The sequence below is a fragment of the Schistocerca nitens genome, chromosome 5 (assembly GCF_023898315.1).
Source record: "Schistocerca nitens isolate TAMUIC-IGC-003100 chromosome 5, iqSchNite1.1, whole genome shotgun sequence".
NCBI lineage: Eukaryota > Metazoa > Arthropoda > Insecta > Orthoptera > Acrididae > Schistocerca > Schistocerca nitens.
Window position 1 is genome coordinate 650059519 of NC_064618.1, and position 16223 is coordinate 650075741.

Here is a 16223-nt window from a genome sequence, read left to right on the forward strand (position 1 = left end):
CTTCAACTATTAAGTGCAATAATTCACATGCACATTGAATCAAACTTTTTCTGTGATTACACTAAATAATGACAGAGCAATAGAAAACGTTGTTCGAGATTTCATACACTCCTGGAAATTGAAATAAGAACACCGTGAATTCATTGTCCCAGGAAGGGGAAACTTTATTGACACATTCCTGGGGTCAGATACATCACATGATCACACTGACAGAACCACAGGCACATAGACACAGGCAACAGAGCATGCACAATGTCGGCACTAGTACAGTGTATATCCACCTTTCGCAGCAATGCAGGCTGCTATTCTCCCATGGAGACGATCGTAGAGATGCTGGATGTAGTCCTGTGGAACGGCTTGCCATGCCATTTACACCTGGCGCCTCAGTTGGACCAGCGTTCGTGCTGGACGTGCAGACCGCGTGAGACGACGCTTCGTCCAGTCCCAAACATGCTCAACGGGGGACAGATCCGGAGATCTTGCTGGCCAGGGTAATTGACTTACACCTTCTAGAGCACGTTGGGTGGCACGGGATACATGCGGACGTGCATTGTCCTGTTGGAACAGCAAGTTCGCTTGCCGGTCTAGGAATGGTAGAACGATGGGTTCGATGACGGTTTGGATGTACCGTGCACTATTCAGTGTCCCCTCGACGATCACCAGTGGTGTACGGCCAGTGTAGGAGATCGCTCCCCACACCATGATGCCGGGTGTTGGCCCTGTGTGCCTCGGTCGTATGCAGTCCTGATTGTGGCGCTCACCTGCACGGCGCCAAACACGCATACGACCATCATTGGCACCAAGGCAGAAGCGACTCTCATCGCTGAAGACGACACGTCTCCATTCGTCCCTCCATTCACGCCTGTCGCGACACCACTGGAGGCGGGCTGCACGATGTTGGGGCGTGAGCGGAAGACGGCCTAACGGTGTGCGGGACCGTAGCCCAGCTTCATAGAGACGGTTGCGAATGGTCCTCGCCGATACCCCAGGAGCAACAGTGTCCCTAATTTGCTGGGAAGTGGCGGTGCGGTCCCCTACGGCACTGCGTAGGATCCTACGGTCTTGGCGTGCATCCGTGCGTCGCTGCGGTCAGGTCCCAGGTCGACGGGCACGTGCACCTTCCGCCGACCACTGGCGACAACATCGATGTACTGTGGAGACCTCACGCCCCACGTGTTGAGCAATTCGGCGGTACGTCCACCCGGCCTCCCGCATGCCCACTATACGCCCTCGCTCAAAGTCCGTCAACTGCACATACGGTTCACGTCCATGCTGTCGCGGCATGCTACCACTGTTAAAGGCTGCGATGGAGCTCCGTATGCCACGGCAAACTGGCTGACACTGACGGCGGCGGTGCACAAATGCTGCGCAGCTAGCGCCATTGGACGGCCAACACCGCGGTTCATGGTGTGTCCGCTGTGCCGTGCGTGTGATCATTGCTTGTACAGCCCTCTCGCAGTGTCCGGAGCAAGTATGGTGGGTCTGACACACCGGTGTCAATGTGTTCTTTTTTCCATTTCCAGGAGTGTATTTAAGCTGTTCGGACCTTGCTGGTAAAAGAGAGTCATTGTTGAACATAGCAATATGTTTCCACGGTACTAGCACATAGTCATTCATTACTTATCGTCAAAGATTCTTGTGGGGTGAACTAGCAGCAGCGACGTATTCTCACCAGTAGGTATACAATATGCAACAAATGTTTCTTTGACAGAGTTCACGTCGTACTTGAAATATTTTGGCAAACAGTACAGAGACACGATCGACCTTTTATACAATAACTGCATTACACTTCATGTAGTTATACTGCTTGTGGAACGAAGATTTGTACCACGTTTGCTGTTTTTGTTTAAAAATTAGGACTCAGACTTTGCGGACGCTTAAACACCACAGTAAACCGTCCACACTCGTTTATGAAAACTTGGGAGTTATCGTCAGGAGGCTCAAGTCAGCACCGAATTCTCACTAATTCTGAACGATTAAGACCTGGACAGTTCAGCTCAGTACTGAATTGTTACATTAATTTCACACTGCCAGCTACTTTTAGAACTATCATAAGAAGCATACATCCACTTTGACGTTGTTGATATTCTAATTATTATAATATGCTATTAACTGTCTTTATTTATACAAAATATTCCTCTTCAATTACATTATTATAGTAACTTCCGTTTCTAAGCGTGCAACAGACTGTGACTGTTCCTTGGGGGTGATTATGCGATTCTCTATTACATGTGGTTTTAACCTTGTGTCTTGCTACAAGTGTTGTTAGGTGTTATGTCAGATCTACGCATATTATGGCGGTACCAAGGAATGAAGGATAATCATCATACGTGATCGAAATGAGGGGTTGTGCGTAATTTCCACCAAGTCGAGCTTTAACTAGGTTAACTATCGAATGTGGCGAGTTAAGTATGTTCCCGAATCAACACTCATTCTCCACTTTAATTCCTCCTTTGCTTTCCCTGCTCCGTGTTACCACGAATGACATGTAAAAAGCAGGCCATTCAAGGAACTAGGTGTATTCGGTCGCTTTAAGTTAGAAAAAAAAGAGATTATGTAATCTCCACTAACCTGAGATGTTCTATAGATGCCCTGCCCCTGTGCAGCAGTACCGCTCCGGTCATGAGTCCATTGTTCTTAAGGCAAGGTAGCAAAATAACTGGAGAGACGGCTAAGACTCTCAACTGTAGTAAATAATCTTATAAGTTTCAAACTTGGGATGCCAATACCTATTCGTTAATTCATAACACACGAAGCAGAAAAAGCCATAAACTGCCAATAATGCGCTTTGCACATATGGATCTGCAATGTTACACAAGTCACATTTCATCTCAGAAGTAATGACAACTCTACTACATTAAATATGTTGTAGAAAATATGTTCACAAAAATAATATATACTCTACTTTGCACGGAGAGTCGTGGTTATTGAATACAATTTTATACGACTCATGTCTGGTAACTTATTTGTGTGGTCTGTAACTCAAACCGTACTGTAGACCTACAATTCCTCATTACTGACTGTCTAGACACACTGAATCACTTCGTTTGTAGCGTATCTCTGGCGGGAGCCGAGGATGCAGGCTATTTGAATATCAGTTTTAATGTTAGTAAAAATTGTTCTAAAAATAGATCTCAGATAATTAGATTGAGAGTGCATTAAGTATGATAGGTGAATTAACTGCATTAAGCATGATAGATGAATTAACCTGATTTATAGTTTATCAAATATTAATAAATATGTCTTAGAAGTTTGGTGGCAACGGCCTTGTCGCAATGGATACACCGGTTCCCGTGAGATCACCGAAGTTGAGTCTGCTGGGCGTGGCCGGCACTTGGATGGGTGACCATCCAGCCACCATGCGCTGTTGCCATTTTTCGGGGTGCACTCAGCCTCGTGATGCCAACTGAGGAGCTACTCGACCGAATAGTAGCGGCTTCGGTCAAGAATGCCATCATACCGACTGGGAGAGCAGTATGCTGACCTCACGCCCCTTCTATCCGCATCCTCCCCTGTGGGTGACACGGCGGTCGGATGGTCCCGGTAGGCCACTCGTGGCCTGAAGACGGAGTGCATTTAGAAGTTTGGTGCGCTGCTCCTGTGGTGGCAGCCAATCACATTATCTTCCTACTAAACTGCCCCATTTTATTGGGGGACTGTTACTCACTGTACCCTCTGTTGTTTGCCTCACACCTCATTTCTTATGTCACTCCTCAGCTACTGCAATGTCGATCAAACTAAGGAGTGAAGCTGCGAATGGAATCTTATGCCACCAAAGCCTGAAATGTCACAAGGTAACACTTGCATTTGGCCTGCCTGCCAAGCTTCGTATTTAACATATGCAATGGAACAGTGTGCCATTATTTGCATCGTAGGCCTTTCATGACGAAACAGTGAACGAATGGTACCTAGAAATAGCCTAAACCTGAAATTGAGCAGTAATGCGGAAATAAACTGAAAATTAAGACTTGCATGTGGCATGGGCTCTTATATGAACATAGCTCTCATTATTAAACCAGTACTCTTAGCATCTGCTGATTTAATTCAGCGGCATTCCGTTACCCTTGTTTTGTCAAAATTCATCTCGTAGTGTCTCCTGAAGGCGCTGTCCAGTCCGTTCATGTGATCTTCCAAGCCCTTTGCCAACCTATTAAAACAGCAATGCCATCGGTAAAAGTCAAAGTTTTTATATCTCCTGCGAGAACTTTAATTCCTTTTCACACTTGGTTTGCTCTATTGCTTTCAGTTTACAGATTAAATTATACTGGTGATAGGCTAAAACCCTGTCTGACTCCTTTCTCAATACCTCTTTCCTTGCTTTGTTCAGACAGCCTTTTGATACCTGTATTTTGTCGCTGTTATCTACTGAATTTCGAAGACCGTGTTCCACTCACTACTGTGAAGAGCGTTTTTTATATTTACAGATGCTGTCAACGTAGGTTTGGGTTTCTTAAGTTTCCCTTCTAAGAAAAGTCGTAGGGTCAGTATTGCCTTGACTCGGCCTATATTTTTCAGGAACCAAACTGATCTTCTCTGAAATTGTTCTGTACCTATTTCCACAGTTAATATGAAATGAAAGATTCACCTTTATTGCTTTCGAATCCAAACCAGTAATGTGTTTCGAGGTGGAAGTAGTTAATGGCTGACGTCTTCCGCTGACATATCTGGGAACTGAGATTGCAGTATGCGATTAAGTTTGGCTGTTAAACGTGCTATCTGATGTTCGTATCCCAGCAGATGGGTGCATTCATTGCCAACAACGACTAGGGTGAGCCCATACATTATGAATCACCGGTTTAAATACGAACCACTGCTATAAGCCGATTCAGCGCCAATTTTCAAATCGACGGGGTCCCACAGGGTGCTGTTCAACCGTCGATATTGTAATCTGGGGTGTGTTTTCCATCAGACCGAACTACCTCTCTCTGTCCTACTATTAGGTGCAATCGCACATGTGTTCGTATTCACTTCTCTCTCTCTGGCAATCACACACACACACACATACACACACACACACACACACACACACACACACACACACACACTCACACACGCCAGCGAGCTAACGTTGGATTACCATACATGTGTGATTACACAGTGAAATCTGCTCACAGTGCTAATCTACAGTGGATGTAAGTTTTATCAGCAGACGTTGCAAGAGAGGAAAATACTGCGGCCATTCTCAAACTTTTTTCGTAGCAGTTTCTCTTAAGTGCGTAAACTACTTTTCCCTTTTTCGGTTACATAGTGCTTCTCTCTGTTCCACTATAATTTGACAGGTAACTACACAGATGAATCACAGTATTTTGACAGAAAAATTAACAAATAAAAAAACTCTCAATCAATTTGTTACACATAACGCAGATAAGTAACACTATGAAACGTCCCCTTTTGAACAATTTTACGCACAATATTTTTAGCGCAACGCAATCTGACTTTCAATAATCTCTACAAGAGAATGGCCCTTACTAACATTAACCTGTACTTTTCACAAATCACTTACCTCACAAAAATCTTGGTTACTCCCACTACTGCAATACAGCTAGCGCCACTACTGCCAGCTAAATAAAAGATTCAAACTATGGAAGGCACTAACTACTGATAGGGATAGTTAGCAAATGAAAGATATTAATAGAGAACAAACAATGTATTTACCTTCATATATATATATATATATATATATATATATATATATATATATAGCAGTTCATGACAAATTTCAAAACTCCGCCATCTCCCCACATCCACCACTGCTGGCGGCTCACCTCGAACTGCACAACGCTATGCGCTGTTCACAGCCAGCTGCCTAACACTACAATGGCGAGTATTACAACAATGCAAAGCAGCCACAGGCTGCACACAGCACAGCCAGTGATTTTCATACAGAGGTGGCGTTACCAAAAAAAAACCTAAACAGTCTACTTACAACACAATATCTCAAAAACTCTAATCATTTACAGAGAACTTCGATAGTGATAATTAAGGGATATATCCGTTTAAAATCTGAGGTTCTTCTTTTCTGTGTGTTTTTAATTTCTGCTGTCAGCCTGTTGAAAAGTCAGGTTGCTAGATAGTGCAATTATTTCCGAACAATGAATACTAGCGTGGTATACTTCGAAAATCGTTTTTCTGTTTGGTGTTTAATGAAACCGAGGCAGAGATGCTTTTGCATACCGTCTTGTCAGTATGTTATGTCAGTCACTATCGACAGATGAGATTGGCTACCTTTGTCGTCTACAAAACTCTCCGATTTAGTATTTCTATATGTTTCAGCGCATGAGTACATTCTGTATCGATCGTCTCGTAGCTTTCATTTCTACTTTAATAGATGACTAAGATTTTAACATCTTTCTATAAGACAATGTTGTACTACATTAAATCCTAGTGGTCCACATTCCATGGCCGTCTGTGTTTTTCTCAGCGAAAAGTCTGTCATTGCATAGATAGTTAATGTCGCCGATGCAACCTTAGTAAATAAATGAAGAGTAATTAATTATTGAAGATATATGTTATGTTTTCCTTTTATTTATACTACGAGAAAATAAATGAAGAAAACAATTTCTTGGATGTTGCACCTTGTAGAGTAGGAATTTTCAAGCCCAGCACGCTCTCGATGCTCGACATTTAAGGATAAATCCATCAGTCAAATCAGTTGACAGTGCTTAAGCTGTGGAATACTTCGTGAAGTTAGTGCTATGACAAAACAAGATTAATGCGTGGAAGTCTGGAAGGTATTTGCAACAATAACAAACAATTCTGTTCCACATGACAGATCCTAAGTTGTAATCCATAGTCACTTGACATAAACGTAGCATATAACACGTAGAGTCGTATGAACCAGTATTTTGTCCGATTAGTAACTGTTGTACAGCATGTTCCCATGATATTATTGACTACAGCTTCGCTTCCTCACACCCGAACTATCACCATGAAGCCTAAGGTAGACATTTGACTCAGCTATTGTCAGCAAGTACTTAGTTCTTAAAACATGGAAATGGTAGTGTAAAAGAGCAAACGATACTCGTGTTCTTCTGTTTTCGCTGATTGCTTCTGAAAACATCCACCGAGAAGAAAGAGTATCGAGTACCAGCTAGCTTTGAAAGAGGCGCTACCACTACTTTTGTTCGAAAATTTACTTCCTCTCTCGAATAATACTTCAGTGTAGCCTACAACGTTTAATTCTTCTCAAGTAGAGTTGCATTTCTTTTGTGTTCCTAGTTGATGGATTCGTTCAATAACCTTGCCTTATTTTCAAATAAATTACATTTATCTCCTTCTGTTATGTCTCTTTCTGTTATGTCTCTTTTTGTTATGTAATTTTATCTAGCAATACAAACATTTTCATTAGGTATAAAAATGAGATGACAGGTCGATCTGGAAAGAAATGTACGTCATTGTTGTTGTTGTTGTGGTCTTCAGTCCTGAGACTGGTTTGATGCAGCTCTCCATGCTACCCTAACCTGTGCAAGCTTCTTCATCTCACAGTACTTACTGCAACCAACATCCTTCTGAATCTGCTTAGTGTATTCATCTCTTGGTCTCCCTCTACGATTTTTACGCTCCACGCTGCCCTCCAATGCTAAATTTGTGATCCCTTGATGCCTCAGAACATGTCCTACTAACCGGTCCCTTCTTTTTTTTAAGTTGTGCCACATACTTATCTTCTCCCCAATTCTATTCAATACTTCATCATTAGTTATGTGATCTACCCATCTAATCTTCAGCATTCTTCTGTAGCACCACATTTCGAAAGCTTCAATTCTCTTCTTATCTAAACTATTTATCGTCCACGTTTGACTGTCATACATGGCTAAACTCCATACAAATACTTTAAGAAGCGACTTCCTGACATTTAAATCTATGCTCGATGTTAACTAATTTTTCTTCTTCAGAAACGCTTTCCTTGCCATTGCCAGTCTACATTTTATATCCTTTCTACTTCGACTATCACAACCGTGTCTCACTCCCTTCCCAACCGCTGCTTCCCTTTCATGCCCCTCTACTCTTATAACTGCCATTTGGTTTCTATACAAATTGTAAGTAGCCTTTCGCTCCCTATAATTTACCCCTGCCACCTTTAGAATTTGAAAGAGAGTATTCCAGTCTACATTGTCAAAAGCTTTCTCTAAGTCTACAAATGCTAGAAACGTAGGTTTGCCTTTCTTAATCTTTCTTGCCTCACGTGTTCCAACATTTCTACGGAATCCAAACTGATCTTCCCCGAGGTCGGCATCTACCAGTTTTTCCATTCGTCTGTAAAGAATTCGCGTTAGTATTTTGCAGCTGTGACTTATGGAACTGATAGTTCGGTAATTTTCACACCTGTCAACAGCTGCTTTCTTTGTGATTGGAATTATTATATTCTTGTTGAAGAATATACGTCATTATAATCCATTATTTCGCACTGACTCTGTCTTTATCTTGAATAATAAGATGTTAAAGGAGAGGAAAGAGACGTGGCCCATCTTCCAGTTGAAAAAGAAAGGACATGTGACCTTCTTCGGAAAATAAAAGTGTGTAACTGATTGCTTTAGAAACAGGTAGTCTGTAACTTACTTAACAAACAGATTGTAAGAACTTGTTCTGAATAATACAAGGAGAGAAAGTCTTATTTACTGAGGAGAAATCACGAAAGAAATCAGAAGGCGTTCAATTCAGGGTCCAATCCTGCACTTCTTATATGCGAATAACCTTCCACTTCATTCGTCAAACAGAATCTGTACATTTACAGAAAAAAATTGTCTCATAATAAATTCAACTGTAGAGAAAGCAACAGAAGACATTGTCAGTTACGTTCTTCAAAAAATTATTAAGTCATTCAGCGAAAATTGAGTCCTCATTAATTTTGAGAAAACAGTTACCTACAAGAAATAGAGTACACCAACAATTGATGTAAAACATAAACAGTAGTCACCAAACACAGTAGAAAGCTAAGAGTTTCTGGGCGAACGTTTTGATGAAAACTTGAACTGGGAGAAACGTGTGCAACTTCAACAATTACGTTCAGACATATTTGTCTTTCGTGTAATTGCTAGTTTTTGAAGGAAAAAAAATGCATCTCCTCATACATTTTTGCATATTTTTTCCCGATAACGTCTTATGGAGTAGTTTTATGGGTTTACCCATCACTGACTGCACAAAAACGAGCATTATGATTAATAGGTGGTGTTCATCCGCGCTAATCTTGTAGGTACTTCTTCCGATTTAGGCATTTTACTTTTGCTTCAGTATCATACAATTATCAACGTATTCGCTCAGGAAATATGTCATTCACAATCCTTCGTAATTTGAGAAGAATAGCAATGTTTATACCTACAACACCTGAAGAAAAGTCGACGTCCAATACTCATTATTAAAGCTGTCATTGTCTCAGAAAGGAGTACCACATACACGAAGAAAATTGTCTGATCATTTGCCCAATAAAATACAATATCTGACAGGTACTAAAGAAAATTTGAAATCTACAAACTCATGTCTTCTAAATCTCCTTCTACTCAATAGACAAATTCTTATTCATAATCTAATAGTCTGTAACGAAGCTGCATGAGTAGGACTGAAAAATATGTTAATTGATGTTAAATTTAGTCCCGTGTGCCATTAAGGAACTTGTAAATGTGCAGCATGTAGCTACACAAACAAACTAATCATGTACACATACATACATGCTTGCACTGTTCATATTTGCATCCAGTCACCTATCTGCATACACTTCTCTTTTACTGCCGCTTTTGGGGGTTTCCTTCGTTTCTTTGCTACAACATGTTCTACTGCTTTTATGAAATGAATTTTATAGGAAAGTAAATTTCGGACAGTTTATTTCTATGCTTCGATATGTTTATGTAGTTGATTGACACATATAAACAACAATTAAGTAAGCCTCATAACAGTTAACACAAAACTGTTTGCCTTGCATTTCTTCATGTACTTTCCTCACTGATAGCAATTCATCGAAAAGGTGTGATTTGTACTTATAAACGTAAAAAATGTCATTAGAAATATTTCACAAAGTTTGTGTTATTTCCACTTTTACGTAATTTTTGGCAGTCATTTTATATTCTTCCCAGACTTGTTAAGATCCTTTTTCGCACATTTCTTGTCACTGCAGTACAGCTTTGGGCATATATCTACAGGCGTTAATGCCTGTTACGTAGAGACAGTAGTTCATAAAGTTTTATTGGTAAAAAAATCTGGTGACCTCAGAGTCCTTGTGGTGGTCCTAGAATCCTTGCCTTTGTTTACTATATCAGCTAATTACACACAACAACAAAAAATTCTGCATCAGCACGGTTCCGAGAGTTATGGAACCTGTACAGAAAATTGGAATAGTGATCAACATAAAAATATTTTACGCCCTTTTTATTGCTCATGAAAACCACACATTGCTTGTTGTACCATCTACAGCGAGAATTCAGAGGTGGTGGTCCAGATTGCTGTACACACCGGTATCTCTAATTCCCGGTAGCACGTCCTCTTACATTGATGCAGCCCTTTATTCGTCGTGGCATACTATCCACAAATTCATCAAGGCACTGTTGATCCAGATTGTCCCACTCCTCAACGGCGATTCGGCGTAGATGCCTCAGAGGCCGGCCGAAGTGGCCGTGCGGTTAAAGGCGCTGCAGTCTGGAACCGCAAGACCGCTACGGTCGCAGGTTCGAATCCTGCCTCGGGCATGGATGTTTGTGATGTCCTTAGGTTAGTTAGGTTTAACTAATTCTAAGTTCTAGGGGACTAATGACCTCAGCAGTTGAGTCCCATAGTGCTCAGAGCCATTTCAACCATTTTTTTAGATGCCTCAGAGTGGTTGGTGGGTAACGTGGACCATAAACAGACCTTTTCAATCCATCCGTGGCATATTGTATAGGTTTCGTGTCTGGAGAACATGCTGGCCACTCTAGTCGAGCGATGTCATTATCCTGAAGGAAGTCATTCACAAGATGTACACGATAGGGGATCGTATTGTCATCCATGAAGACGAATGCCTCGAAAATATTCTGCCGATATTGTTGCCCTCTTGGTAGGAGGATAGCATTCACGTATCGTACAGCCGTTACGGCGCCTTCCATGACCACCAGCGGCGTACAGCGGCCCCACATAATACCATCCCGAAACAGCAGGGAACCTTCACCTTGCTGCACTCGCTGAACAGTGTGTCTAAGGCGTACAGCCTAACCGGGTTACCTCCAACACGTCACCGACGATTGTCTGGTAGAAGACATATGCGACACTCATCGGTGAAGAGAACGTGATGCCAATCCTGAGCGGTCCATTCGGCATGTTGTTGGGCCCACCTTTACCCCGCTACATGGTGTCGTGGTTGCAAAATGGACCTTGCCATGAACGTCGGGAGTGAAGTTGCGCATCATGCAGCCTATTTTACAGAGCTTGAGTCATAACACGACGTCCTGTGGCTGCACGAAAAGCATTATTCAACATGGTGGCGTTGCTGCCATGGTTATTCCGAGCCACAATCCGCAGGTAACGGTCATCCACTGCAGTAGTAGCCATTGGGAGGCCTGAGCGAGGCATGTCATCGACAGTCTCTCTGTATCTCATCCATGTCAAAACAACTTCGCTCGTGGTTCATTCCGAGACACTTCGTCTGTTGAGAGCCCTTCCTGGCGCAAAGTAACAATTCGGCCGCGGTATTGACCGTCTAGGCACGGTTCAACTACAGACAACACCAGTCGTATACCTCGTTTCTGATGGAATGACTGGAACTGATCGTCCGTCGGTCCCCCTCTATCTAACAGGCGCTGCTCATGCATGGTTGTTTACATCTTTGGGAGAGTTTAGTGACATCTCTGAACAATCAAAGGGACTGTGTCTGGTATTCAGTATCCACAGTCAACGTCTAAATTTGTGGTAAGTTCTGTGGGACCAAACTGCTGAGGTCATCGGTCCCTAGGCTGACACACTACTTAGTATAACCTTAACTTACGCTAAGGACAACACACACCCCATGTTCAAGGGAGGACTCGAACCTTCGACGGGGGGAGCCAAGCGAACCGTGGCAAGGTGCCTTAGATCGCACGGCTACCCCGCGCGGCTGGGAAATGGGGCGATGCAAAACTTTTTTTTTATGTGTGTATATTTACACGTCAGACCGGATACTGCGTGAAAAATCACGTGCTCAAGTATTGTATCTTTGAACCTCCGGATGTCGGTAACCGATAATGGCCATGAAAAAGTTTCCAAGCTCGTCGTGAACACCATCTTAATAACGTATAGTAAACATTTGGACGATTTTCCAGCACAGAAATTATACAAGTGGCCATCTCCACAACTGGACATTTGATATACAAAAATCTTGTTTCTGTGTGTATCTTGATAACGGATACAGACTTTCGAAAACGGGAAAATTAAGTTTCTAGATGAATGGTTAAAAATTTTGCAGCTGAAATCTGGGCCATTTATTGTGTTTTAGTTATTTAGATGATTTCGGCTGACAGTGAAAAATTGGCAGAAACTGGCTGTTGCCATTTTCGGGACAGATACGGTAAATTTGAACCTCTGTATCTCGGTAACGCATAATGACATGAAAAAAATGTCTACGTTCCCCAAGAACGCTACCTTAAAAACATATGTTAAAAATTCGATTATCTACCTTAAAGTGAAGTTACAGAAGTGGTCATCCCTGAAATTGGCACTTCTAGTACTAAAAAACATGGTTTTTCGGGGTTTTCTCAGGAATTTTCCTTGAACAAATGGTGCTTTTATAAGCTGTCTAAGGTCCACCGTAGACCACATCTAATTAAAAAGGACCAACCGATTTGCTCAATGCAGGAGGAAGTGTATAATGTCAAAATATTGACCGTGTACTGTAGAATGACTGCAGTATGCTCGTTCCCGATAGAGAAACTAATGAAGGCAACGCCAGGTTACCCAACAACATTAACCATTTATCTCTGTGATTAATAGGACCGGAGACGTGACTACCTCAGGGATCGCAACTTCGCACAGGCCTGTTTGGGACGTATTTTATTTGTGCGTTATTACAAAGTGTGTAGGTGAATTTTGGCATCCAAGAATAAGAATGGAAAAAATGCAAAGAAAAATTCAATCTCTACTACCATACACGGTGAGTTACGTACTACGTAACAGTCCTTTAATTTCGCGAACGGTTCACATATCGAAATGTGGTTCTCGGAAAATGCCAGGGCGTCGAAAAAAAAATTCGAGAGATGCCCTAAAATGTGAGAGGACAGTGGCTGGAAACGGAATTTGCGGTGCAAATATTGCCAAGCAGGTGCCTCGGAACATTGTGCGTGGTTGTATACCGTAATACAGGCATGCGTGAGGAGAATAAATCTTAATTTTCCCTCAAACCAACTTACGACCTAGGGACTGGTTAACCTACAAATATTGTGTATGGAAATACGACATAGGCTAGAATATAACGTAGCACAGAAGACAGCAAAACTATTTCACACTTGTGTATTAAATATCCCAAAGATAGAAGGAATATTTGACCTCTCTTTTCCTGGACTTGGCTGTATGCTTCTTAGAGGTAAAATACGTGCTGTCGGACAACAATCTCTACCTACACTCGTCTAAATTATATCATATGGGATGCATTCCTTGAACTAAAAATTTCGTTACAAATACTTTGTTGATCACCCATACACCGCAAAATAAGTATTCTTCTTAACGAAACGTCGTTTCAAGATGAACGTGAGCGCATAATGACAGTACTACCAGCTACGGGGAATACACGCTGTTTAGAATGCGGTGCAGTTACGTACACAAGTAAATAAAATCAACCGTTTATTAACAGTGATTTGGTAACCATCAAAATCACATACGAGTAACATAAATTTTGTCTTACAAAATAACTTTTTCCTTTATTTAAGCATGTGCTCAAACTGTTGACCAAGGACTGAAAGGCGTGTTTGCAATCGCGATGAACAGATGTAATTACAGTGGATGATATGGTAGAGCGTGTACAGGCAGTTCGTCTGGTGTAATTGGGTCTTCGTCACAGACTGTGTCTTTGAGTTCTCCCAAAAGAAATAAATCGGGAGGAGTCAAATCGGGGGCCCTCGCAGGCCATTTGACAACAGAATTTCGTCCTATGCAACGTCCAGGAAAGTTCTCATTCAGTATTTGCGTTGTAACACGGGACGAGTGACTGGAAAACCGTCGTGTTGCAAACAAATACAATGCCGAATATCCAGTCGTACTTCTTCTAGAAGAACCGGGTGGAAGTTCATCAGAAAGTGAGCGTAAAAATGTCCATTTAGAACACCTGAGATGAAGTAAGATCCCACAATGTAATTTCCTATGGTGCCGCACTATACGTCTACGCTCCACGGCCGTTGGTGTTGCACCTGACGGGGTCAGTGAGCATTTTCGGCTACCCAGCATTGCATGTAATTCAACTTTACATTAGCGTCGGTAGTAAAAGTTGCTCCAACGGTAAAGAGCACACGCTAGAGAAACGTAGTCTCTCGGTTCCTGAAGAGCGTCCCGATGCCCTGCATACCGATGAAGGATGCCAATGACACTCGAATGGCTGATTCCACATTCCTTGGTAAAATGTTTCGTATCACTGTGGGGATTCATTAGCGTCATAGCCAGCACAGCTTCTTCGTGTTCTCTGTCAGTTGCATTCTTTTTTTTGGACGAGCGGTTCTAGGCGCTACATTCTGGAACCGCGTGACCGCTAGGTCGCAGGTTCGAATCCTGCCTTGGGCATGGATGTGTGCGTTGTCCCTAGGTTACTTAGGTTTAAGTAGTTCTAAGTTCTAGGGGACTGATGACCTCAGAAGTTGAGTCCCATAGCGCTCAGAGCCTTTGCATTCTTTTTTCTTGTCCTCTTTTTTTTTACTTCAAGCAGTCTGTCCGCACTAGCGTCTTAATAATTCGTGCAACTGGCTGGCGTGACGGACTTTGGCGATCTGGGTAGATAGCTCTTTACCTCTGTATTGTTTTACGGCATTTCTTTTACATTCACCCTATAAAGTAATACATCCTACTTCTCATCGGTGTACAAAGCAACGAATACTGAAGCAGAGAAGAGTAGCTACAGTGCAGGTATGTGAACAGGCAAATATCTTGACGTTCTGATACAGCATAACACGAGACCTCTGCTTGTCAGTGTTTGCCCCGCTAATGTCGATTCTAGCAATTCTGCTCTCAAATTCTATGACGTTTCCGGATTTTTTTTTTTTTTTACGAAAGGTTTCAACGTCAACATTTACAAACCGTGTATCACTGTAATTGTCTTCTCCATAGCTATCTGATGTATTTATAAAAAAGTATGCGGTTTTATTTAAAAAACGTACTTGCTTCAATGTCTCCGTTGAGACCAACGCTATAATCATTAAACAAACAAAACAATATGTGCCCTTCGATGCTCTAACATTTGCCGAAAACTGCGTTTCAGTATGTGTAGCCGTTCACGAATTAAAAGGGGCGTCCATCTCACTTGAATCGCCCTGTGTAAAGACAAGTTTTTACCAAAAATCTCTGAAAGCACTTGATAGATTTACTTTTAATTTTTCAAGATTATACTCTAATGAACATTTGCACGGATATAGGATATACATTTTAATATATAAAATATATAAACAAATATGTAATATACGAGTATAAATGTAAACATTGTCAGAAAGAATCTCGGAAAGTTCTTGACCAATTTACGTCAGATTATTTCATGATACTCTAATGAACATCGAAGAGGTGTATATTTTTAAAATATATAATTTTTAAATACATATGAAGTAAATAAATGGGAAGTGTTATCGAAAAGTGCTTGACCGAATAACTTGAAATTTTTTCACGATAATCTAATGAACATTCGGACGAACAAAGTCTATAAATGTTTTTAATGTACATATAATATAGTGATATATATCTTATATATGAAGAGGAAACGTTATTACCATAAATCTAGAAAAGTTCTTAACTGTTTTACTTCAGATTTTCACACAACATTCCAATGAACATTCAGTTGGACATAGGAAATCTATGTATTTTAAACGACGATGTGTAGCTTTTCTTTTAAAACCGACAACGAGAAGGGAAATGCTGTGGTATGAAAATGTGCAGTTTTGGAATCTTTCTCACAGTCAGTTCGAAATCTTTCTGAGAGTCGGTTCAACTATGACATTCTCTCTCAGTTTAAAACAAAGCGAAATAATGCCATTGAAGCTACTGTCCTCACGGGTACTGCAACTGGAGAGACGTCTCTCATACCAGAGCTTAGCAGTGGCCCCAAC